Source organism: Camelus dromedarius, chromosome 12 (assembly GCF_036321535.1).
Source record: "Camelus dromedarius isolate mCamDro1 chromosome 12, mCamDro1.pat, whole genome shotgun sequence".
Lineage (NCBI taxonomy): Eukaryota > Metazoa > Chordata > Mammalia > Artiodactyla > Camelidae > Camelus > Camelus dromedarius.
The window spans coordinates 39395053-39421061 of NC_087447.1; the positions used below are offsets into that span (position 1 = coordinate 39395053).

The 26009-nt window shown below is 41.9% G+C and overlaps 1 protein-coding gene across 2 annotated transcripts in view; it reads right to left on the reverse strand.

Annotated features, from left to right (window-relative positions):
- Positions 1-26009, reverse strand: part of BMAL1 (basic helix-loop-helix ARNT like 1) — a 354823-nt gene that overhangs the window by 227176 nt on the left and 101638 nt on the right. The window lies entirely within an intron of this gene.

Here is a 26009-nt window from a genome sequence, read left to right on the forward strand (position 1 = left end):
AGTGCAAAGGAGTGTGGGTGGCAGGGCCCTGAACGCCCAAGCCTGGGCCTCCATTTCCCGCCATTGTTCCCTCTGTCAGGTTCCCAAACACTTGCTGGGGTTGTCCTGGGGGGAGTTTTTCCAGATAAAAATGGCCTGGTTGGCTGCCAGTGATTCAGGCCGGTTCACAGCCCGAAACCTGTTTTATCTCTCACGCTTATCACTTATCATCAGCTGCCAGGAGACAGACAATAGGGGCAAAGAGGCATTTTGGCTGAGCCAGGTCTTAGGTAGCCCCAAGGGTTTTAGACGCCTCCAAACAACCAGACTTGCAGTCTCACCAGGTCCCTCGAGGTTCCAGGCTCAGGGTCCTTTCCCAGTTAAAGCAGAGCAGATCCAGTGAGTTCCCCTGGCAACACAGCATTTCCCCAGGACCCACAGCAGCAGAAGTGGCTCTCTGTGTCTGTTGATTTGTTTCCTCTTCAGACCCAGATGTGAGTGAACGTTCAAGTGTCCAGGGAGGAAGGGGCTCCAAAGGGCCTTTCAGAACATTGTTCTTTTTGCCTTGTTTTCCCCTGAAAACTTCATTTAAATTTAAAAATAACCCTGGTGGTGAAATTAGTGAAATCTGAATTAACTCTGGATGGTACTAATGTCAATTCCCTGGTTTTGATATTCCACTACAGTGAGGCAAGGGAACCATTTTTTTTGCAACTTTCTGTGACCCTGTAATTATTTTAAAGTAAAAAAGTTCTTTCTAAAGTAATCTGGATGGTTCCCCAAAGCCCAGTCAATGTGCCTCGCCTTTGAAAAAGGCGCAGAGAGCACAGGATTCAGGCCAGACAGATCTCAGCGCCAATGCAGGCTTTACGCCCACAAGCTCTGTGACCTTGGGCGAGTTACTTAATCCTTCTGAGCTTGGTTGCCTTATCTAGGAGAGAAATCTCAGGGCTTCCCTGGTGGGTTGAGTGTGAGGACTCAGTGAGGTAACTCATGGAAAGCACCTAATAGGGTAGATGGTAAAGGACTAAACATCCCTTTAAAACCGTAATCTATCGAATAGAGGAGCCATGCACATGTTTTCAATAGCGGGTCACAAGCTCAGAAAGTCCTGTGTAGCTGAATGTTTCAGTGGCCCCCATGGTGAGTCAGGAGGATCCACACCTGGATGTGATTCAAACATGAGTCAAAAGCCTGTGGAAGAATTGTTTGAATTCGGTCCCAATTTTTTTCCATATAAATTGTCCAAAGTCCCGCATTTCCTATGTGGAATTAGATTAAACAGTTAACATCACAGAATAAGCAATATTCCGTTTCCACTGCAAAGAGGAATTGGCTGAAGCCTCTCAGCCAGGTGCCTGGAGCTGAGGTGGGGTGGGAAGCTGCAGGGGAGGAAAGGTATTAGGCCATCTTGCCCCCGACACCTGAGTGAGAGCTAATTTATGGGAAACACATTTTTGTGAAGCAGCCCAGGTACCTGCACTCCAGAGAGGGACCCCCTTGTGCAGGGGATGCATTTGCATCTGAGCCACCCATGAGCACCTCCTGAAGATTTACGAATGGGTCCGCGAGGCCCATGCTTGGGCCATCCTTTCCAGTCCCACTCCCCTTCCCAAGCCCTATATTCCAAAATTCGGGGTTACTCATCACTTCTCAGACACCACCTGGTTTCTTCAACCAGGTTGTCCATCCATCTGGAGAGCCCCTCCCTCCGCCCACTCCTTCAATCTCACCTCAGCCGATTCCATCCCACCCATTTTTCAAAGCTTCCATCAAACGTTTTATCTTGTTTATCTATTCTACATATGCCTGTCAGTATCTACAAATTTTGAACTCCCAGTCTATCCCTTCCCACCCCCCACCTCCTTGGCAACCATAAGTTTGTATACTGTCTATGAGTCTGTTTCTGTTGTGTATTTGTGTTCTTCTTCTTTTTTTTTTTTTTTAAGATCCACATATGAGCGATCTCATTGCCACACACAGGTCATCTCTCCTCCTTTGAACGCTCCGAGGCTCTGGTCTGTCTCTCACAGCATTCATTGCGTGCGTCTAACAAATCCCTACTGTGTTCTGTGCACCAAGCCCTGTGGCCGGACCCAGAGATAAGCGGCAGCGGCGGACGAACAGTGTGAGCATGCGCAGTGGGGTGGGAGGGGTTGTAAAAGAGTCCCAGTTAATCTGAAATTAAAGAATTTTGCTGGGCTCTGTAGTGACCTTGCAAGTGATGATATGAATTCATTCAACAAACGGTGACTGAACATCTACTATATGCCAAGCACTGTGGTAGAAAATGAGGGTAAGACATGAGTAAGGCAGACTCTGCCTGTAGGAATCTCACACCAGTTAGTGAGGGGGACAGACCAGAAAGTGCAGCAACTTCAGTGACACCAAGGTCAACAACAATGAGTGCTCCCCAGGTACTAGACACGTGCCTGGAGATTTCCACTCACGATTTCACGTAGTACTGAAGCCGATCCTATGATGCAGGTAACATTATTCTTACTTTACAGATCGAAGAGATGAGATAGAGATTTTAAGTTATTTGTCGCCTATCATGACTGGCTAATGGCAGAGCAGAGATGTGAATTCAGCCTTACCTGGCTGCAACGCTGTGCTCTGGGCATTGCCTTCATGGCCTGTTGGGAACATGTGTCAGTGCTTCCTCCCTGCCTTGCCCCTGCTGCTTGTTGCAGAAGATGGATTCCAGGGACCTAATCTACCCACTTTCAACAGGGAGAGCAGAGGCCTTGATTTGTCACAAGAGCTGTTGTGCTTTAGTTCTTTTCAGGGCCTCTGCCCTCAGTGAGCCCTCAGTCTAGGAGAAGAGCTCAAACATACATGCATAAATATCCAGGTTATAAGACTGACCAATCAATGGCGTGGTCCACATCTTTTAGACTGTGACAGCCGTCATATTCCCTGACAGCAATTTTTCAGTCTCCTTTCTAGGTTCCCTGCATTGCATGGTACTTAAACTTTCTGCGTTTTCAGTTGTGAGGCCGTCCAGAGTTGTGAGTGTGGTAAGATGATTTCATACCCTGTATGTTTCTCAAATTTAGTCTCATTTCTGGGGCACCTGTCACTGCTCTCCTATCTTTTGCCTTGGGTTCTTGCAACAACTTCCTTATGGCTTCCTACTTCAGATCTCTCCCTGGTTTGCTCCATTCTTCACACTGAAGCCACGGTGATCTTGGACCATAAATCTTGAGTCTGTCCCTTGCCTTAGACCCTCGATGGCACACCACAACCCTCAGGATGAATCAGAGCTTTTAAGCCTGGTGTTCAGGCCCTCCCACTATATCTTGCACATTCTGTTTTACCTGGGGCTGCCTGCAGTCTCCGACACACTTGGCTGCTCTGTGTCCCTGTTCTTTTGTCTCTCTTGAAAATGTGCTCTCTCCCCACCTTCACCTGGACAACTTCTACTCATTCATCAAGACTCAACCTCGGCAGAGATCACACACGACGTCTCCTTGGACCTGCACTCATATTGTCTGACAATCCTCTACTTATGTGTTGGTTTTTACTGCTAGGCTGAATTTCATGGGAACAGCAAAGGTGTCTTCTTCATCTCCATATGTCTAGCACCTACCACAGGACCCAGAAAATAATAGTCACTCAGCAAATTCTTGTTTAAATAGATGAATGAGTGAGTGAATGATTAATTACAAAGTACTGGGATGTATTAAGTGCCAAATGAGTAGTACAGACAATGAGTATAAAAGAAAGGAGGAAGTGGTCACTTCCAGTTGGGAGCAACCCAGAAAGCTTCACAGATTAGAAGACATTTATGCTGGGCCTTGCAGGATGAGATAACACATGTGGAAGGGCTGGCCCAGTGCCCACCTGCTGTTGGTGTTGAGTAAGGGTGAAGTGAATCTGATTTGGCTAGGTGGAAAGAAGTGGGGAGGATATTCCATGGAGGCAGGTGGTGGGGGCAGAGGTTTCAAGGTGGAAAAACACAAGGCAAGTGCAGGGAACAATCAAAAGACCAGTCTGACTGGAACAAAGGATTTGCAGCCAGGAAGACAAGTGGGTTGGAAGCATAGATGAGGCAAACGAGGACAATGCAGAGATATCTTATAAAGTGCCACCTGCACCTGCCTTTTCCATCCAGGAAATGTAAATGTGAACTTCATTAAGGCAGCCTTTGAACGATGCAAACAAAACACTCAAATACTCAGGGTGGTGACATAGGGAGAAGAGTGAGGAAGGTGGATTAGGTAATTATTTACTTTCTATAGTGTGAACAATAGGGCAAAATAGCTCTGATCAGTTTTCATATTTCCCTGCCTTTCTAGTTTTGCCTGAATCAGAGAGCAGCTGAGTTGACCTAAGAGAAAAGTTATTCTAAGCAGGAATTGCAGCAGGCAGGGGAATAGGAAATCCCATAGTCGTGCCAGGAGAGGAAGCAGTCAGTGCTGGTCGGGCTAGGAAGAGTGGGGCCTGCTTGCCCCACTTGGCTCCTGGCCTGCTCTTGGGAACAGCCAACCTGCAAGGTGCTGCACAGCACAGGATAGTGCCAGATGGGCCTGTGTTACGGGGGCCCATGGCTGTCTGGAGCCAACACCAATATTATACCGTGTTTGGAGCAGGAAAGCAGGGAAGGTAGAGGGGAGCACACAGGATAGCTCTGTCCCCTCACCAACCCCACCTGCATCCTGTGTATGCCTCAAAAGAGATGGCATGCTGCAGCAAGAGAGAGCTGGAGAAAGGAGTTCTGAGCCAGGAGCTTCTTAGTCCACATCTCTGCCATTTACTGGCCTCATGGGCTTCACTTGCCACTGAAACTCTCTAAAACGTGGCGTTCTTTCTCTTCTGTTGTTCTAATGGGGGAAGGGGGTTAAGGGTTCCTTCCAGATCTCAAGTTCTATGACTCTCCTGTGATTTGGGTCTAAGGAAAAGAACTGACTGAGCATGTGTATACACAGAAGCAGATATGTTATAGGGAATTGGTGGTTATGGAGGCTGGCCAGTCTGATATCAGCAAGGTGGGTAGGCAGGCTGGAGATCAGGAGAATCAATGTTGAGGTTCGTTTGAAGGCTGTCTGCTGTAGAGCCAGGAAGAGCTGAGGTTAAAGTCCAAAGGCTGGAGAGTCCTCTGGCACATGGGGGACACCAATCTTTTTGTTCTAAACAGGCCTTCAACTGACTGGATGAGGCTCACCCACATTAGGGAGGACAACCTGCTTTACCCGAGGTTCATTGATTTAAATGTTAATCTCATCCAAAAACACTCTCTGTCAACACCCAGAAGAATATTTGACCAAATATTTGTGCACCCATGGCCTAGCCAAAGTGACACATAAAATTAACCTGTTTATCCAGCCTTAGATTCCAGATCTCACTTGCCCTTTGCTCCAGCCACAAAAGAACATTCCCCATACCTGCCCTGAATTTTCCAACCTCTATTCCTTTGCTCAAACATTGCCTTCCACCCTGAATATCGGTCCCCATCTGTCTCAGTTCCTTTTATCAAAGTCCTACATTTCCTTCACACGTAGCTTTATACGACCTACTCCTGAGAGCACTGATACATTCTAGTAAGAAGCCTCAGATAATTTCCACAACCTTTGTATGCCTCAGTTTCCTCTTCTGTAAAATAGGGATAATAATTCCTAACGTAGGAAAGATTACAGGAGCGAATACACATACGGCAGTTAGAACAATGCCTGACTGTCACGAGCATTGACTGTTTTTATTATTACTTTCTACCCATTCCACCATTCCCTACTAGGAATGTGTGAAGAATAATAATAATGGTGGCTGTAGATTTAGCAGTTATCCTCAAGGTAAAGTGCTTTGAAAACACACATCTACACATAAACTTTACTTCTGTTTCTCCCTTTCCTTTGTATCTCAACAGTCTTGAACATCCCACGGTTATAAGAATTACTGTCCAGGGCTGTAAATACAACAACGTCTGCTCTACTCAGAAGCGTTACAGGACGCTGAAGGATAATTGAGACCACATGTGATGTTTGTCTCATGCACTGAGTCCATGTAGAATCTAAACAATAATTTTGCTTTGTGGGTTTAGTTCTAACGACTAAATCCTTTCCCCCTGGGTTTATTGAGGAAGCCCTGGGGAGTGGAAATGGCCAACAAAATGTCTGTCTGCCCTAGGTGAGGTTGAGATGCTCAGCTTTCTCACTCCGCCTCTGCTTTCACTGGTGGTCCACAGTGCTGATGCCAAGGGCTTTGGAGCTCTCAGAAAGGCTCCACATCCAAACCCTAAAGGGCTGCCTTTCTGGATGAATTACTAGCTGTTTAGCAACTGTATTTCAACAACTTGTAAGCCACTCATTATCATGGGGACATGTAAATGAGGGACTCTGAGCCCACAAGAGGCAAATGCTTGCTCAAGTGGGTGTCACCCAAGCATGAAGAGGTGCAAATGGCCAACCTGAGGCAAAGGGACATCTATTCTTATGCCTGGATATCACCTTCAGGCAGAGAGACCTCGGTGGGGAAAATGGCCCAGAGGACCCTGGATACAGAGTCAGAAGGGGGAGAGAAGAGGTGTGCATCATCCTTGGAAATGGAAGTGGAGGTTATAAGGCTCCCACATGCTCTTACTTACTACATTTTGGAAGCAGTCAGGAAGCCTGGCCCAGTGGAGAATAAAACCTTTGTAAGAGTCTAGTGTCTGTGTTATTTACCCATATTTGCAACTTGTTTTTTCTCTGGCTAGTCTCCCGTTGGGAACAGCAGTTAGATGTGTGGACTTGTCTTTAAGGGGAGTCAGGAGACACCCTGAACCCCACAACCTAACTGCCTTCCAAAGGCCCCACCTCCTAATACTATTACACTGGAGATTAGGTTTCAACGTATGAATTTAGGGAACATGAACATTCAGTCTAATTTTAGTCCCTTTTCATTGTTTATGGGTATTTCATTGCCAGGAATGGGGACCCTCCAAAGCTTGCTCAAGTAAGCCTACGTGTTCCTTGCACTGGAGAACATTTATAATCTGCTTTTGCCTGGTGCTCTTAACCAGGTTTCTCATTTTCTCATTTCTCGGGTTTTTTTTTTTTTTTTTTTTTAATTTCTGTTTCTCTCTGTATATTTGCTCTGCTTTCTTCTCCCCACTGACCAGCTTCCTTTGCCTACTCACGGTTCATCGTTGCTTCCCCGGCCTTTCTTGATATGATATTACCTTTTGATAAATTATGACTGCTGATAACTGCTTTGAGTTCTCCGTGTTTCCTGACAAATTCCCAAGAGAGGTAATCAGACTGGCCTGGTTCATCTTTTCATGCCAGTTCATGTCCTATCTCACCTGGGAACTGGCTGCCTTGGGTTCAGGTGCCCATCCTTGGTCTATTCAGCTGTGGGCAGGGACACACCTTCTTACGGTACTCAGTATGGCCACCTGGAAATCAGGGGCTGTGGGTGGGGTAGTTTCCCTCAGAGGGGGTGTGGGCAGACAGGCACTGAATATCACAGTACACTGTTCCTCTCTCTGTCCCTGGGATTTCCAAGTTGAGCTCATCAGTCGACCCTGACAGAAGAAGGGTTTCTTCTCCTTTATTGCTCCTGTCCTTGACCTTTGGGATAGCTTCACCTAATAGCAGTGCATATAATTGGAGACAGTAGGAATCCTGCTTGCTGAGAAGTCTGATTAGGTGCAAGGCAATGCTCAACCAGTGGGAGGGGATTTGCGCAGTCTTCCTTCTGTAGTTCTTGACAAACCCACTCTTGGCTCAGACACTCATCACAACAGCTTGATCTAAGTGCTCACTTTGCCAACATCCTCGTAAAACAATGTATTTTTTAAAGTGGAATTTGTTGTGTGACCCTCTTGCATTAGAATCAGTTGGGAATGCTCATGATAAATGCAAATTCCTAGTGCCAGCTCCTGACCTATAGATGAGAAGCCCAGGGGATATGGTTAGGAATCTGCATGTTTACAAGCTCCATAGGTAAGTCCAATGATCAGTGAGTTTGGAAGCCATTGCACTAAGCTACCCTATGAATGTTATCTATTTCAGACTATTCCAATCCATTCTGTTCCGTTAGATTTCACGAAAACCCTTTAAAACACTTGACTTGCATAACCTTTTTTTCTAGAACTTTCCAGGTAGTCTAAGGTCCATTCAGGTATCCTCAGAGGCAGATATAAATAAACATGAATGGGGGGTGGGAGGATTGCTCAGTGGTATAGTATATGCTTAGCATGCTCAAGGTCCCGGGTTCAATCCCCAGTACCTCCACTGAAAAAAATAATAAGCATGAAGGTCCTGGCCACCATCCATTCTGACCCAAAGCCCTGGATTCAAAGAGGAGCACCCTAACTTTGCCCCTGACTTGACATTTCCCATGGGATGGCAAAGGGATTTACCTGGTAGCTCTTGTGCAATAAATCAGCACAAATCTCAAGGCACCACCCTAAATAGAGGCCCTCCTGGCTGGCAGCCGGAGTCACAGCTCAATGGGATAAGCTCAAAGAAGCCGCAGGCGAGTAGAAAGCAGTGCATGCAGGGCTGCTTCTCTGCAGAATCACAATGGAGCCAGTGTTTGCATTAGAGTCAGACAATGACTCCGATTCAAGGGACAGGACACCAAGGCTGAAGGGTGCTCTGAGTAAAAGAGAAGAACTGGGCCCCTTTCTTGGCTCAGTCTCTGCCTGGAAATGATTCCATTTTGTTTTTAATCCTATTTGTCTTTCTTTCGTATCTTTAGGAGCACCAATAAATGGCCATCCATTTCTTCTAGGGTGATCACATCTTTTTCACATTTGACCCAAGAATTTAGACACGAGCCTGTCCTTGCTGTATATGAGCAAGAGATGTGCATTCTCCAGATACTGGAGAAAATGAAGTAATCTCCTTAACGATGGGTCAGAATTGACATTTGGCCTCAGCAGTCAATACCGAGTTCTTTCGCAATGCCTCACTGCCTGCCATGTATCAGAGATTTCCAGCTCCAGTCACTCCAGATATTTTAATTTCTACTCTAGGACAGAAACCATCATTTGATTTGTGAGCATTTAATGGACTATGTGCTTTATAATCCATTTCCTCTCTCCTAAACATCCATCTATAATAGTGTCCAAGAAGTCTTCAAAGTAGGCAAAATGTATAAATATAGTTCCTTTTGGGGCCTGCTTATTCACCGAACAGAAAATTTACTATCCTGTCTCTTTCCAGCCTGGAACTAGGTGAATTATATTTAAGTTTCAAGCCTTGGCCTGACTAGATCTCACTCTAAAGAGAGAAAAATTAACACAGGCCTGTGAAAATCTATTATTTCATATGAGAGAAGGATCTTAGGACAAGTAGGAGGAAAGAACTGGAAATAAGTACTGAAACCAGTTATATATACACACACTTACATAAACACACACAGTTATTATCAATGTACTCATAGGGACTGGAACATAAAAAATAAACTGAAATGTTTAATTATATTTTACATTATTCAGTTAAAATGAGTGGAAGTGGGGAAAAGCAAGAACACTTGGTTCCTCATTCCATATAAAGAAGAGTAAAAAAGTTAATGTTTTCTTTTTAATAAAATAATAAATATGCTCTTCTGGTTGTCTGTTATCAATTGCTGTCATTCTGCATGGCTGCAGAGTAGACAGAAAATACCTTTCCTAGAATCATTCTCCTTGTACGGTTCTGGGTTAGATTTCACCCAGGAGAGATGCTCTTGAGATGTCTGGAAGGAGAAGTCATTGTTCTCCTGAGACGGCTGTCACCACAAAAATGGGCAGTCCTGTGACTTCACAGTGGCTTCCCAGTGAGTACCAAGAATCACCTGCTGCAGACCTTTGGACTCAGATCTTGATGGTAGATTTATTGACCTTCCCAGTCCAGCTCTTCCAAATTTGTGCCTGCCCTTTATTCCTGTATTAAACTTCTCATTCCTGAATACCTAGTCAGTCATTTTCCTGACTGAATCCTGGTGATACATCTGACTTTTAAGAAGTGCTTCATAATTCAGTCACCACTCATAAAATTTAAAGCAGGAAGTCTAGTTTCCAAATCATTGCAGAAGATAAAACAATCAAAATACTCTCCATATAGCAAAAAGCAAAATAGAAAGTAAACAGAAAACTAAGGCATAAAGCAAGATGACAGAAGTAACACCAGGCGTAACAGTTATATCAACAAATGTCAACACTTTTAAACCCCTTTAAAAATAGGCAAAGATTCAGGCTGGAGCAAAAACAACAAGGCAATTCAATGACTGCTTACTAAAGATGACTTTAAATGATATTGAAAGTTTGAAAATAAAAGGTTGGGGTATGAACATGTCAGGCAAATGCAAACAAAAAGAAAGCAAGAAAGACTTAAGGTAACAAAGATTAAAAACTATAATTAGAATTTTAAAAATGATTACAAAGCTAGTTGCACTCTCATTGTAAAAAGTCCAACAATATAGAATTAAATAGAGGTAAAGGTAATAAGCACTGCTAACAATTTGGTGTTCATCCTTTTAGTCTTCTGTCATCTTTCTATTGATTGTCTGTCTGTCTGTCTGTCTATCTATCTATATTTCATTGACTCTAAGATGCACCTATGTTTTTAAAGTACCATTATTTCCTTATATCTAAGAAAGAAAAACACTACCAGTTAAATTGTGACATGCTAGAAATTGTGAGATGCACCCCGATTTTAGATATTAAAAATACCTGAATCTTAACAATGGAGTTATTTCTAATGTATTTTTTACAGGAATTGAATTATTTTATATACTATGTTTTTCTTAATTGTTTATCTATCATCTTCTGTGATTTTCTTTCTTTTCCTAATGATATGACTTGGGAAAATTTTCTATTTCAGGTCATAATTATCTATCCCATTAAAAATGTCACATGGCATTACATAATTTGCATGTACCATCATTTATTAGTTCTTTTCTCTAAATGTCAAACTTAACATTTAGGTTATTTCTTTTTTTTTTTTTTTTTTTGCAATGGCAACGTTGCAATGATTACTTTATCCATTGTTACAGAGCGTGTGTGTGCCAGTTTTTCTAGAATAGATAACTTGATGTAGACATGCTCTTTCAAGTATAAGCACCTTTTAAACCTTGGTAGATGCTAGCAGATTGTCCTCCATTGTCTTGTTCTCCAAGACCATATCAATTCATAGTCCCATCAATACTTGCTTTCTATCAAAATGGATATTGTTATCATTATTTTTTTTGCTGATTTGGTAAGTTGTTTTCCTGTCCCCTTTCTTGATTACCAGAGAGGCTGATCAACTTATCATGTTTATTGTCCATCACATTTATTCTTCTGTGAATTGCCTTTTTATATCCTTTGCTCACTTTTCTGTTGGAGTTTTTTTCTACTTCTTCTTGATGTGTGTATCCCCTTAGGGTTAAGGATGACAGTTCATTGATCTACTACGTATCTTGCAAATATTCTCCCCTTGTGCTACCATTTTTGCTTGGTTATGATGAAGTCAGTCATGTGGACTATTAAACATACATAATCAATTATGTCAATGTTTTCCTTTACAGATGTTAGGTTTTGTATCCTGAATAAAAAACATTTCTAAATTCCAAATTATTTAAAATATTCTTCTATATGTTCTCCTAATAAGGAAATGCATTTTTTCACTTAAAAGATGTCCAGAGGTAAGGTGGATTTAGGCTGGTATGGTCAGAGGTCCAGTGAGGTTTTCCTGAACCTGACTTCGTTGCATCCCATCATTGATACTGGCTTTATTTCAGGCCCTTAGCAAGATGGCTACAGATTTCATATGCAGAGTTCACAGCAAATCCAAGGAACAAAAGGGACTGTATTTTCCTGTTTCTCTTCCTTAGAAACATGAAAATGTTTTCCCAGAGCTCCAACATACTCCCCCTCATGTCTTGGCTCAGTTACTGCCCAGGGAAATTTAATTAGCATGATTGACCTAGATTAGTCTTTTGGGGTGTGTAGATGTTTGGGGTGGTCAGACAAAATGATCACCACAAATACTTTGTTAGATTTTTAATGTCTAATTGTCTACCTGAAATTAATTTTTGTATGATGCTAGCTAATGACCTAACTTTATTTGCTTAATGAATATCTAACTATTTTAATACCATTTATTGACTAGGTTATTGTCTAGTTATTAATTTAAAATGCCACTTTTAATATGAATGCACACACATGCACATATACACGCACGTACGTGTGCATGGGTCTATGGACTCTCTTCTCTCCTAGGTCACTCTCTGTCTATTTCTATACCAAAGTCACCAATTCCACTGTGTTTTGCTATGTGGGAAGACAGCACCACCCACATTCATTATTTTTTATTTTGTTTTTTCCAAGATTTTTTGTTATTTTCACATAATTTTTTGAGGCATTACTGAATCAGCCTGTCAGGGTAAAGGAATAATCTTCTGTAATTTTGAATAGTTCTGTATTAACTATCCCAATCCAGGGTTATTTGGGTCATTCTTTAAAGCTCACAGAGAGATTGACTGTTTTCTTCATATTAAGCCAGACACACTTGTTATTGGGCACATTAGTCTCTTGAACTGCTGTAACAAAATACCACGGACTGGGTGGCTTAAACAACAGAAATATATTTTCACAGTTCTGAAGCCTGAAAAGTCTGTGATCAAGGTACTGGGTGATTTAGTTTCTGGTACGAGTTCTCTTCCTGGGTTGCATACAGCTACCTTTTTGCCATGTCTTTGCAGGGTGGTGGGAGGGGGAGGGAGGGAGGGAAGGAAAGAGAGAGAGAAAAAGACTCTTTCTGTTCTTATAAGGCCACATCCTGTTGGATTAGGGCCCCACCCCTATGACCTCATTTAACCTTAATTACCTCCAAAAGATCCCATTTCTAGATACAATCACATTGGAGGTTAGGGCTTCCACGTATGGATGGGGGGGGGCGTGGCACAATTCAGTCCACAGCATTAGGCTTATTATTGGTGTTTTATAGTGTTTGAAGATGGTGTGAGCAGAGAAAGAACTGTTCAGCAGAGCAGAGTCAAGAGGAGACATGGGGAAGAATAAAAGTTGATCTCTGCCTGCACCCTATTGAGTCCAACTCATTCAATAAAGTTTTCATTATCGATTTAATCCCCAAAAGGGCTATACCAATGTACACTCCCACCTGCAGAGTTGCTATTTTCCCATACTCTTTGCCACACAAATGCATGAAAACTTGAAATTTGTTTATATCTACATTGCCCTGAATGAATAGTGAGGGTATCCTTCATATGTTATTCTCTATTCAATTTTTCTCTTTCTGTGCATTACTTATTCATACATATGTCTGTTTCTTTACTGGATTGCTGTCTTTTCCTTTTTAATTTGTAGGCATTATTTATATGTTTGGGATACAGATACTTTGTAACATGCAAACAATTCTCCCCATCCTGTGGCTTATCTTTCCATATTTAAAAAATATGTATTCTGATGTACCAAAGGTTTTCATTTTTAATATAATCTCATTTATAACTCTTTCCTCATGGAAGTTCTTGTCAAAAAATTCTTTTCTACTCCAAGGACATAAAGACATAACATAAGGACATAACATATATTTTCTGTTAATGGGGTTAAAGTTATGTGTTTTACATTTGGGTCTTTAATCTTCCTAGTAATTACTTTGGACAGAGGGTGAAGAAGGAATCTAATTTTATTTTTTTCCACTTTGAAATCCAATTGCCCCAACACCATTTATCGACAACTCTTCCTTGCTGCACTTGGTTGTTATAACTCCTCTGCTGTATTATACTAGGTTCCCCATATTTTGTGTTTTAGTTTCCAGGCTTTTTAGTCTCTTATTCCAAGTCTCTTCCTGCTTCTAGAGGCAACTTGCCCCATAACACAGAGGGTTGTTCATGCACATGTGTGTGTGTGTGTGTGTGTGCGCGCGTGTTTGATAGAAAGGGGTGCGGTTTGATCCTGAGGTAGAGTTTCAGGTCTGAAAGGTTTTCTTAGCCATCAAAAGGCTGCCCCTTGTTAAGAAAATCTATGATAAGGGCCACATGTGCCAAGAACTAGGGAGCAAAACAATAGGCATACCCCACAGACCACAGGAATCTCAGGAATGCTGTCGCTCCAATGCCATAAAAACCTTGATTTGCAACATCCAGATTTCTTGCAGAGGAATGATGGGAGCAAGTTAAGCTCAACCTTCCAGTGCTTTGTACTCAGCAGTATAATCACATGGTCCAAGTAAGGTGAGTCTGAGTCAGGGAAGCTGTCCTCCTCATTCTGTGACACGTTATGTTGATGGGTGGTGAAACTGCACAATTCCCCCTCCCCTTTCAGCTTTTCTGTATTTTCTAAATTCTCTATAGTGCATAGGTTGCTTTTGTTCACGTATCTGTTAGGAACGTGTTGTTCAGCTATAAGAGTTAAAAAAATTGGCCAACAGTAGTTTGAACAAATAGGGATTTATTTGTCTCAAAAACAAGAAGTCACTGGGTAGAGAGCCAGTTTCACAGTGCTGTCAGAGACTCACATTTTCTGTCTTAGATGTAGGCCTTAGTCCTCATGATTGTAACCTTATCATCATGAGATAGCTGCTGCTCCTCCAGGCTTCATGCTCATGTTAAAGGCAGGAAGGAAAAGGAAAAGGAAGAAGGAAGTGGTGACACCTTTATTAGGAAAACAGAAGCTTTTCCCGAACTCCATTGTAATGGTCTGCTGATGTCTCATTGGCCATGACTACCCCTAGGTGCAAGGGAGCCTGGAAAGGTGACAATTTCTATAAGGTGCATTGTTGCATGAAACATTCTAAAGGGAGGCTGGCAAAGGATGGCCCATTGCCTGTGTCCGTAAATAAAGCTTTATTAGAACACAACCACATTCATTTATTTACATATTGCCTATGGCTGCTTTTGGTACAACAGTAGAATTGAGTACCACAGACCACATGGCGGCAAAGCTAAAAGTGTTTACTATCTGGCCCTTTAGAGAAAAAGTTTATGGACCCCTAATCTAAGGGAGAAGGGGACAAGGATAGATGTTGAGAGGCAACTAGTAAGTAAGGAGAAAAAAAGATCCAGCACTAAGTAGGCAGTGAGTAACCCTTGAGGAGCACCTGTCATTGTGAGGAGAAGTTGTCCTAATGCACACATCCCACAAAGAAAAGGACAGGTGTTTAAAAAGAAAAACAAAAACCTAGGTTAGAAAGGAACCTATTGAAACAACTACATTTCTATACAGTTTCCGGGCCCTGCTGGGCACTAGCCCTGATGTCTGAAGGGCAACAATTTAATCCTCTAACCCTATTATTTTCTCATCATTTTCTGGCTCATTAGGGCAGAGGAGAAATCTCTTCAGGTTTCATAAGTCCCTTTTTAGGCTTTTTAAAAAGAAAGCAGTAAGGTGAGCGGGCTGCGTGAAGCAATCTCCATTCTCTGTCCTCACCCCACAATGAAAGGGAAATGTAACACTGCCTTATAAGTTACACTGAGAGGAAATAGCCCTCATTGTATCTGAGAAAATGTGTGGTGGGAGCTGGAAAAGAGACCACAGGATCCTGGGGAATGTGCCCTCTGAGCTTTTGTACAAGTCCCAGTGGCCACTGGTGTATTCGCTTAGGTTCCTTCTAATAGTCTCACTGTACAAACAGATCGTTTTATACCTTTGAGTTGCCTTGACTATGAAAGATCAGCCCAAGTAACCTGGCAAATAAACAGTGCTGATCTTCCTTAATCCTAAATAAGAAAAATAAATCCATCTCAAGACAAAGATGACACAAAAGTCTCATGCCAGTCTCTGGTTGACCTTGACTTAGCAATGAGAAGGGGGCAATGCACTTCCAGGCTGCCAAGACTCAGGTTCTTCCCGCTGGGACGTCTGTCTGCAGTAACGATCATGGCGGCCCTTCACAATTTACATTCCAGATGCCTAAGGCAGTGTTTTAAGACTGAGGCCAACCTTGGGCCCTTGGCTTATAAGGAATCCTCCTTCCTCATGGCTGCCAGAGGAATCTATTCTCAAACACAAATCTGATGAGGCATTTGGTGAGTTTTGTCTTGTGAATGAACAATGGTTGATGTCTGAGGCACCTGTATGCAGATGAGTGCTGAGTCTGTGTTTGAACTGGGTATCACTAATTTGAGAGGTCTGTGTGGATGTGGAAAGGGAGACATGGTGTCACAAATCCAGGTGTTCATCATGATTGCCTATAGTATAGCCTTAACCTCCCTGTAATATGGCTCCTGCCAGCCTCTCCAGGCTCCTCCTGCTCCAAATTTATCAAAACCTCCTTCAAGGTCAGTTCAACCCTAACCTTTCCTGTCACACTTTTTCTGATTTATTCAGGCTTTCATCTCTGTATTCAGAAAGCACCAAATATATATTTCAAAAACACCATGTTGATGAAATAATCTGTTTTACCTTTCTAGTTCACCTACCAAACTAGAAGTTTTCAAGGGAAGCTGTGTAAACTCTGTGTCTCTAGCACAATTCCTGGCACCTAGTAGGCACTTAATAAGGTTTTGCTGTTTTTGCTGAAATTTCCTTCACAGGCGGATGGAGATTGTAGGTTTTTCCTAGGGCAGGGATCAAAGCAAGGAAACCTTCACAGAAAAGATTCTGTGTGAGCTGTTTTGAAGGACAAAGAGTGATTAGCTAGATGAAATAGGAGAATGAGCTTACTGGAAGAGAAAACAACGTTTGCAAATGCATCAAGGCATGAAACAGTGTGATGTATCCAGGAAACTGTAAGGGCTCTGCCAAGGAGGAGTAGAAGGTGAAGAAGCTGGTCTTGGCCAGATAGTGAAGAGTCTCGCGAGCTAAAACAAAGACTCTAAGCCTCGTCTTGAAGCTGAAGAGGACCAGTGAAAGTTGGAAACAGGGAAGCAACAGGGTGATACTTGAATTTAGGAAAGGTCACTCTGTTTGCAGAGTAGATGATGCCTTGGTAAAGGGAAGGCTTGAGGCAAGAACCATTTTTATTACAACAATCCAGAGGAGAAAAGCTGAACAGAGAATGGAGAGGAGCAACTGATGGAGAGCTTTTTAGAAGACAGAAGCTATGGGAATGGGTGTCTTGGATAGCAGAGTTGAGGGAGCTCTGACTGACTCTGGCTTGGGAAACTATGTAGAAATTGTGCCTTTCATCAAGATGAGGCCTCTAGAAGAGGAAGTGTGACGAGAAAGATGACAAGTTAATTTAGGTGTGTTTTGTCGTCAACTTTCTCAAGCTGTTGGAATTGGGAATTTTTGGGTGGGAATTCTATTATCCCCTGCAAAATAATGAGCAGCTTTTTATGTTAAATTCATTATCTTCTAGCATCCATTGTTGATGATGGGAATTCTTATGCTGGTCTGGTTTTTATTCCTTTATCTACTGACTATTTCTTCAGAAGTTTTTCTTTTTGTATTTTATGTGTGGGTTTTTGGTTTTCATCTTGTTCAGAGCTGACAGAGCCTTTCAATTCTCAGTCTCATGTCTACCTTCTACTATGGAAAACACTCATACTATTTCTATTAATTCATTAATTCCATCTGGATTGGGCCATCTGGATTGAGCCTCTGTGTCTCTTTTGTTTTCCTTCATATTTACTGTAAGTTTATATTTCTTACATTTGAGAGATTTTTCTAAACTTTGTCATCCAAACTTTATTTGAATTTTTCATTTTGGAGATCTTTTTTTTTCATTTCCAAAATCTTTTTCTCTCCGGTTGTTCTTTCTTCATAGCATCTTTCTTAAAATAATTATTTTATGGTTGTAATATTGTCTCACATTTTTTATGAAGATACTTATTAGCATTTTAAAAATAAGTTTCCTTCTGTTTTCCAAAGTATACTTTTCCTTTTAAGTAAGATTATTGGTAAAGCTTTCCCTTTCTTTTTCACGTCAGGTTCTCTGATGTCTGGCTGTATCATTCACGGTTCTCACAATTTGTCTCTTGATGACAAACTCAAATTGAGTACTCAAGGAGAGTTTGATAAAGAGATTATTTATCAAGGTTTAGGAAAACCAGTGCGGGTTAATGTGGCATCTTGGGGCTAGCAACTGCTGGAAGCCATTACCTGCCGTAGGCCAGAAAGATCAAGAGGAGAGAGTTATTACAGGAAGGCATAGAGGACAGCTGTCTAGGTAAAGCTGTGTGGCAGGAGCTGTGGTCTCATAGAGGGACAAAGCCAACCCACAGCAACTCAAAAGGGAAGGATCCAGGGAAATAAATAGCCTGGCATCACCGTTCTCCCTCCTTCCCGTCTCCCACCAGTAACTCCCATGAATGTTACCAAGAAAGAAGCTGGAGGGCAAGGAAGCTCATTGATGCCGTCCACAAATGCCAGCATCCTGGCTACACAGCAGGGAGAAGGGTATAGTGGATGTGGAGGGACAGGCAGAGGTAATCAGCACAGCAGTGATCCTTAGTTAGCAGTTCACGTGGGAAGTCCAAACAGTAGAGGACTGGGAGTCCTGGGGTACGTGGGTGGGATTTTTGAACAATGTTTACTTTAGGGCAGGGAACCTATTATGAAACTTGGGAACTCCAAAACTGCAGAATGTGGAGAATGTTATTATGGGGCTCCAATTTCCCCCATTAACTGCCCTGATTCTTCCTGGATACATGGCTCATATTTTCTTTCCATAATATCTTAAAGAGATGACTTCATTTTCTTCATTGCTGAAGAGCTGATAACTTCATTATTCTTATATGCCAAAAGAATTGTTTCTTTTTCTTTAAAGTCTACTAATTACTAGACTATATCTTGGTGATGTTTTTTGAGGTCAGTATTCTTTGGTATGTGATGTGCTTTTCAATATATTTCATAGCTTTTTTTAAAGGAAAGTTTTATTGAATTATAGTTTGTAATATTTGTTGTGTACTCTTGTTTTTTTCATTCAAGGACTCCTGTTACCTGCATGTTAAATCTTCTTTGTCTATCTTCAAATATATATCTTTAATTCTTTTTATCTCTCTTTTTGTTTTAATTTGATTTTTTAAAATTATCTGTTTTGGTTATTCACTCTTGTGTTCCTTCTAGTTTATTCTTTATTTCTAAGAATATTTTTTCTTCTATTTATAATTTTTTTCTTTGAGTGTTATTATCTCATTTCTGAGGTTTTTGAATTCTAATTTATGTTGGTTTTTTTTCCATGTCCTTCACGGTTTTCTTTGTGTCTTTTAGCTAATTCTGAAATAGAAAGCTATGGTCTTGATCTTTTCTGTGGGAACAACAGTCTAGCATTCTTTCATTGTCTGTTGGGATGATATTATGGTTGTTATTCTCTTTCTTCTTATAATAATTTTGTGTTATATTTGACCTCAGTCATTTTCAGTTGCTCATTTCAATGCAAAATTAACTTTCCTGAACTTTTAAAGGGGTCATGGTTCAAGATAGCTTTATTTTCTTTATGTTCACAGAGTTCCCTCCTCTGTTGTTTTCATGTAGTAAAGAGAAAAGCAAATTCAAATCTAAAACAAGTACCTGTTGCTCTTAGGACAAATAATTTTTTCCTCCATGACAGGAGGAATTGAGTGCAACCAATTGCCCTCAGGGTAGAATACCGCATTAGGTGTTCAGTGTTGGTCACTGCTACTGGCCAGCTGAATACTTAGCAGAAGCCAGTCAGCCTTGGTGAGGGTGAATCCACCATGCTACACTGTCATAGCTTCTGTCTCTGCAACCATCGTGACTTTGTTTATGAGACCATTGAGAAGGCAAAAGGATGGCTAGGGAAGAGGTTGAAGGACATAAAAGGGCAGCTTCTCTTATCTATCTAATCAATACTGCCTTTCTGATTATCTCTTATGCCTTAACATTTCCCTTTGTTAAGACTCTTCTAATTAGAATTCCAGTTCTGATGCCTATTATGGCAACCATGCCAACTTTGCTTCTGGTAATTGAGCACTACTATATGGCTTCTGCCACCCTGGCCTCCTTGTCCATATTGAAAATAGGAGGTCAATTTTAACTGCAGCACTTCCTACCACAAAGCCCACTACAGTGCTGTTCAAAGACATTGGGTTTGCTTTTAGCAACACTGAAGGGTAAAAGTTAATGGACTCCTTGTAGTTTGGTGCAGCCATTATGGAAAACAGTATGGAGATTCCTTAAAAAACTAAAAATAGATTTACCATATGATCCAGCAATCCCACTCCTGGGCATATATCCAGAGGGATCTCTAATTTGAAAAGATACATTCACACCAATGTTCATAGAAGCGCTATTTACAATAATCAAGATGAGGAAGCAACCTAAATGTCCATCAACAGTTACATGTATAAAGAAGTTGTGGTATATATATACAATGGAATACTACTCAGCCATAAAAAAGAACAAAATAATGCCATTTGCAGCAATATGGACAGACCTGGAGACCATCATACTAAGTGAAGTAAGCCAGAAAGAGGAAGAAAAATACCATCACTTATATGTGGAATCTAAAAGAATCACACAAATTAACTTATTTACAAAACAGAAACAGACTCGCAGACATAGAAAACAAACTTATGGTTACCAGCGGGGAAAGAGGGTGGGAAAGGATAAACTGGGAGTTTGAGATTTGCAGATACTAACTACTATATATGAAATAGATAAACAACAAGGTCTTACTGTATTGCACAGGGAACTATATTCAACACCTTGTAACCTATAATGAAAAAGAATATGAAAACAAATATATGTATTTATATGTATGACTGAAACATTATCCTGTACACCAGAAATTGATACAACATTTTAAACTGACTATACTTCAATAAAAAAAGAATGCAAAAAATAATAATATTTGGAGTTTTGAAGACTCGGAATAAAAAAATGAACAACATATACCCTTGGCTATTTTGTGTATTGGTTACATGTTTAAATAATAATATTTTGGACATGTTAGGTTAAATAAAGTATATTATTAAAATTAATTTGACCTGATTTTTCTTACTTTTTTAATGTAGCTATTAGAATATTTGAAATTAACATGTGGCTTACAGTATGTATCTATTGGACAACACTGTTCTTAGTAAAAATTACATAATAGAGAAAAGTATGTTTTCAGACGATGTTATGTGACAGGATGCTTTTATGATTTAATATTATGTGCAAAACAGCATGCAAACTTGTAATGGGGCGAACTGACATCATGGGTCTCCTGATGAGATGTACCAAAAAGAACACATCACTCAGAAAGTATTTCTGCCTGAAGTATATGGCCTGAATCTAATCAGGAGGAAACATCAGACAAACCCAAATTGAGGGACCGTCTAGCCTGAACTCTCTCCAAATATATTGTCATAAAAGATAAAGAAAGGCTGAGAAATGATCCTAGATTAAGGGAATTTAACAATCAAATTTTAAAAAAAAGCTCTAAAGGACATTATTGGGACATTTGGCAAAACCTAAATATGGACTATGTAACCATATTATCTTCATGTTAAATGTCCTGATTTTGATCATTGTGCTAAGGTTAAGTAAGAGACTGTCCTTGTTCATAAAAAACGTACAATGAAAAATATTCAGAGGTAAAGGATCACTGTATGCAATTCATTCTCAAATGGTTCAGCAATAGTTATGGTAGGTATACACCTATGTATGTGTATATGAAGAAAAAGAAATTCATTGAACTATTTTTACATCTTTTCCATAAATTTGAAAATATTTTGAGAGTAGGATTTTTAAGTATAATTTTTTAAAAAGCACATGAGAGGAAGCACTATTGAAAGTGCCAAAATTTCTCATTCTTAAATAGTAGCACCCTTAGATCCAAGCAAGAGGGGTCCCTGCCCTGCACCTTGTACTTTAGAGGGTCCCATCTCACCCCTCTCTGGCTGTGACCCTCCCAACAGGATGAGAAGACTGCAGAGCCAAAAAGATTTGCCCATTCAGAGCCCACAAACCCCATTCTAGAGCAGATTCAAGTATCCAAACCTTGAAATTCCCTGCCATGTGACCCAGAGCCCACTTCCAGACTTGCGTGTGCCTGCTGCCTAGGTCCATCTGCCTAAGAGTGGAGCAGGACAATGGGGTGCACACCCCTGAGGGACAGGTGTTTGGAGGCAGCATAGCATGAAGCTGGGACATGAAGGCAGGGTATCCACATGCATTCAAGGGACTCTCCTAACAGTGCAGGATGGAGCCAGGGGTGGGAAGGGAAGGGAGCTGGCTGCAGGGTGGGAGCCAGAGGCCCCCTCTCCCCATACCACCTGTTTAGGTGGGGTACCCCAAGGAATCTGAGACCTGGCCTTGTAGGTTGCTGTGTAGGTTGATTTGTATAAGTCAGATGACAAAATGCATTTTATACACAGTTTGCCAGCCTGATGTACACCTTCCAAGTACCTGGGCCCAGTTCCACTTGGTATGTGGACTTGTGTTTGTGTTCTTTCCCCAGGCCCTGCTATGTTGGGAGCGTGATGAGGGACAGGAAGCTGCAAGGAGCCTGCCTGCATAGACTTGCCACTGCCACGCCCTCTCGGTCCTCATTCCAACAGGGGAAACTCCCCCAAACAATGGGAAAATCAGACCCTGTAATGAAAAGAGAAGATTGGCAGGAACCTGGACCAAATACATGGGGAGACTGAGATGACTCAGAAGGGTCTACAAGCCCTTGAGCAGCAGGTCCCGAGTTAAAAACACCTCTCACAGGTGAGGACAGAGCACCTTCAAGTTTGGCAAGGATCTAATCTCCAGGCTCTGAAAATATGCACATTATCTGGAAACTCTTGGGATGGACCTCCAGTCAGTCCTTCAAGCTCCTGTTATCCTAAAGGGGGTTCAAGGTGGGAGCATGAGCCTAGAGCCCAGGACTTTAGAGGCAGCCTCCTTGGAGAATTAGCAGTGCTGCATACTGAGCTCACCCATGGTCCCCAGGAAAGCCTCAAAGGGGCAGCCCTGGGGTGCTGGAAAGGCCCCAGCTTGAGGGTTCTGACTGCTTCCACCCACGGTGCTGACAGACAATGGAAGTACTGCCTTCAGGAAGGCTCACAACTCCCTAGATCGGACACTTCTAACTGGCTGGCTCTTTATCACTCAGGTCCCAGCTCAAATGCCATCCTCTCAGAGTCTTCCCTGAGGACCCGGCTAATGCCACAACCTGCAACCCCAGACTCACCCCAATCATGTCTCCTTTACCCTCTGTTATCATCTTCACAGCACTTAACACTCCTGAAAGTATCTTGCTCATTTATTTCTTCCTTTATTGCCTATCAAGCTCCCTTCTTTTATGCTAGAACTTTCATGAGAGCAGAGAGTTTTACATGTCTTATTTATCACTATAGCTTTAGTCCAATACCTGACAGAAAGCATTCAATAAACATTTTTTAAATGCATATCAATAATCCAGGCCTTTCCAAATTTTCCTCCTAAGGTTTTTCCCTGTAGGGGCATAAACAGCAAGCCCAGCAAGGCCATGAAACATAGGCCCAAAGAGCTGACCGCAAGCCAAAGTTAATATGAAATATTTTTAATTCTGAAAGTTCAGTGTAGTAGTTTCCTGTTGTTGTATAACAAATTACCAGAAAGTTAGTGGCTTAAAACAACACAACTTTTTTATCTCACAGTTTCCACTGTCAGGAGGCCCACATGTTTTAGCAAGTCCTCTGCTCAGAGTTTCAAATGAAATAGGGGTGTCAGCTGGCCATGTCCCCATCCAGAGGCTTGACTGGGGAAAGATACACTCCCCAGCTCCCCCTGGCTGAGGAGAGAGTTCAGTTCCTTGCAGTTGTGGGACTGAGGTCCCTGCTGTCTTGCTAGCTGTAGAACAGGGGCTGCTCGTAGCCACCAGAGGCTGCTCTCAGGTCCTTGCCACGTGGCCCCCTCCACTTCAACAATGTAGAACATCCCCGCGCATCGAATTCCTCTCATGCTTCGACTCTCTCTGACTTCCACTTCTGCTACCAGCCAGAGAAAACTCTTTGCTTTTAAAGAGTTCGAGTGATTATATCAGGCCCACCTTGATAATCTCCTTATCTTAACGTCAGCTAGCCATATAAATAACCTAAACCCGGGAGTGAAATTCGTCATATTCACAGTTTTGGGGATTATTCAGGGCACATATAACTGGGGCCAGGAAATCTAGGAGGGCATCCTAGAATTTTGCCTACCACAGTCAAATTTGTTTTTCTGTCTACCTCATTATCTATTTGTTTCAATAAATATGTTTATTTATACTTGTATATAAATTTATAATATAGATTGCACATATTTATAATGTAATTTCTTGTATATTGTAATATAATATAGTATATAATTACAGTATATGTATATAATATACTATATATAATTATATATAATTATATATATTTATGTAATATACATTATATCAAGATAGTAATATACAATCTATAGTTATATATTATTAACATGTTTGTAATACAAATATTAATGTATATATAATATGTATATATCTATATGTGTATATAATTTATATAAAACAACATTTAAATAAAATTGACTGGCTAGAGAAATGTAGGATGGTTCCTCTGGGGCATTACGTGCCCTCTGGCCACCAATGCATATCCAGTTTGGAAAGCCCAAATAGAATGATGCTGTTATTCACACAGGGATGCTGTTAAGTGAGGCAAAGTGTGAGAGAGAAAGGAGACCAGAATGTAGTGGGTGTTTCATCTACTTTTGTTGAAGCTGAATCAAAAGCCTGAGGCTCCATCACTTGAGAGTGCCCCAGACTTGGGCAGATGGTGGCGGGAAGCTGGGACATGGTGCAGGCTGGAGAGAGAGCCGCGGCCACTGTGTGGGTAGGAGAAGCAGCCTGAACTTCTGATTTGAAGTCTAACAGACATTAGTTTTAATCTTGTCTCTCCCACTTGCCAGCTCTGTGTCCTTGGGTAATTCATTTAACCTGTGTCTGAGTTCTGGCTTCTCTATCTTAAAGTGGGGACAATTAGACTTAACCTCGGTTTGCTGTATCAAATGAAATAATGGTTGGGGAAGTTCTCAGTCCATAGCTCAGATGAGGGTAGTTACTCTGTAAACGCTTGTGGACTTTCCCACTGAGCTAAGCCTTTCAATCAGGGCATGATGTCTCCATGAGCTTCTATCACAAGGCAGATATGGACCTAGAAGGGGTAAGACCTTACCTTGGCTCTGTGCTTAGCATCTGTTAGATAAAGAGAAAACCCTTTGATCCTGAGCAGTCAGCCTCGGTAAGGGGATGGTAGACCTAACAGAAAGCTGGAGGCAGAGGAGATGGCCCCCAGGGCAGGGATACCTGGGGATGGGAGGGGAATGTAAGAAAGTCCAGATCAAGGGTGGCCACTCCTGGGGCTCAGAACTTAGTGGGCAAACCCAGCAGGCCCTGGGAATCCCTGAGGCAGTGGAAACTCTCTACACCCATCCTTCCCAAGAGGGAGTGGAGTTGATGCCCCCAGGCCAGAAGCACACTCCCCAACCCCAACTGTCCAGTTATTCCTCTTTGACAGTCCTCCCTCCCTTGCCCTAATTCCCTCCCCACCCACTCCCACTCTGTCATCCTAGCAGATTTCCATGCTGACCTACAAATTCAATTACCCTCCTTTGAGGACCTCTCAAAATACTTATAATTAATTGTAACCTAAAAGTGATCTATTTTTCCATAGGTGTATTTGCAAAGTGCTAGTGTAGCAGCCCAGTGGAAGGGAATTGGAGAAGGAAGGTGCTGTCTGGAAGGGACTCCCAGAGGCTCTTGAAGGCTGGGTGGACTTGCATATCTGTAGAAGGGGGAGGGATTCCAGAGGGAGCATGGGCTGTCCACAAACATCCTGCTCTCCATCCGGACACAGGATACAATTGCATCTCTCTGCTATTGCTTTAGAACGAGGCAGGGAGAGAGAGAGGAGAGGGAAAGAGTAGGAGCGGGGAGGAAATGTGAGAGGAGGAAAATATTTCAAAGTCTGTTTTTCAATCTTCTTTATAGACTGTGAAGAAAGAAAATATTTGTGAGGAGTGTGGTTCTGGTGATGTGAGAAAGTAGCCTAGGGTGTGTGTGTGTACATGTGTGCATTTGTATGTGTGTATGTGTGTGAGAGAGACAGAGAGAGACAGAGACTGAGAGACACAGCAGCCAGAGAGTCTTCAAAACTCGGTCAAGCAAGAACCTGGCTGACTAGCAGACGGCCAGGGATCTCTTTGTGCCGAGATAATGCCAATGCCTGGGTCCAGGCAT